Source organism: Micromys minutus, assembly GCF_963924665.1.
Source record: "Micromys minutus genome assembly, chromosome: X".
Lineage (NCBI taxonomy): Eukaryota > Metazoa > Chordata > Mammalia > Rodentia > Muridae > Micromys > Micromys minutus.
The window spans coordinates 12,563,140-12,564,373 of record NC_137970.1 but is presented as its reverse complement, the minus strand read 5'-3'; the positions used below and the strand labels follow the sequence as shown (position 1 = coordinate 12,564,373).

The window sequence follows — 1,234 nt, the reverse complement described above, 5'->3', positions numbered from 1 at the left end:
GTGGAATTATAAAGCCACCTAGGAAATGGACTCAAGGGACAAGGAGAACCAGTGAGACTGGTGTCAGGTAAGAAAACAACTTTGCCTTGGGCTGACCAATTGCCTGGTTTTTTAAAATGGCTTTGAATTTTAAAAAGTGAATTGCTTCCTTGTACTTTTTGGGAAACAAATCAAAAGATCACAGAGTCCTACACCCACGAAGTGGGTGCTGAGTGACCAGCGGTCACTCCAGGTGTGGCACCGTGGCTCTGGCAGCAGAGACAAAAGAATAACGCTCTGGAGAGGAGGTAGGGACACTCTGCCATCGGCCAGTGGATAGGCGAAGGTCCCAGCTGGAGGTGGGATCTTTATTCTACGGTTTATCTTCTGCTGCTCACACCTCTGTCTTCATAGATGGTGATTTCTATAACTCGAAGTCCTCTCTCAATGGGGTCTGTTAGGAGGAAGCCTTGGGGAGCATATATCTTCTCATTCTGTTCTTGAATCTATTTGGAGACTTTCTTCAAGACCTTCTCATAATGAGTTTCCATGCATAAGAAGATGGTATATGCTGTTAAACAAGCCAAACAGTCTTCAAGATATGACTGGCCCCCAAGCTTTTCTGCTTCTGCATAAAGGTTATTTAGAGTTCGAACTGTTTCTTCAAACTGCTGTCTATCAATCCTGTTCTCCAGCTCCGCGGGGAACTTGGACTGGAACTGGCAGCGCATGCCACTGCTGTAGTCTCGCTGAATGAACACCTTCCCGGACACGGGGCGTCTGCTGCGGCCTCATGGCCAGGACAGGACCCGCCTCTCTGCGAGATCGGGCAAGACACGGGTCAGATTGCCGGCCTTGAGCCGGCTCTCCGGCCCGTCAGCCCTTCGGAGCCACCCACCACCCAAAGATGCCCAAGACCTTCCTCTCGCCCATCCCCTTCACTCATGGCTGTAGCTGAGGGCTTCCAGCTACCCGAGCCCAGGACCCGCAGCCAGCCCCCCACCATCCTGGTTCGGCACTGGAAACACCTATCTATATTCTTAAAATCACAAGGACTTCCACCTCAATTTTATCTAAGAAAGTATTATAAAACTGTGAAGAAAGCAGAATAAAGGGAACCGAATAAGATGACTTTAGATTGTTCATTGCTACAGAAGCCACTGTGAAAGCAGCAATACTTACAGTATTACATAGTTATTGGCTTGACTGGAGTTAACTGTGTACAGGTTTAGCTATGTGTTTTTACTTTTTGTTT

General features: G+C 48.0%; 1 pseudogene across 1 annotated transcript; it reads right to left on the bottom strand.

Annotated features, from left to right (window-relative positions):
• Positions 1-359: 359 nt before the first annotated feature.
• Positions 360-774, bottom strand: LOC308415931 (golgin subfamily A member 7-like; annotated as a pseudogene). The gene has a single exon. The product of its transcript is annotated as a golgin subfamily A member 7-like (transcript).
• Between the last annotated feature and the right edge of the window lie 460 nt (positions 775-1,234).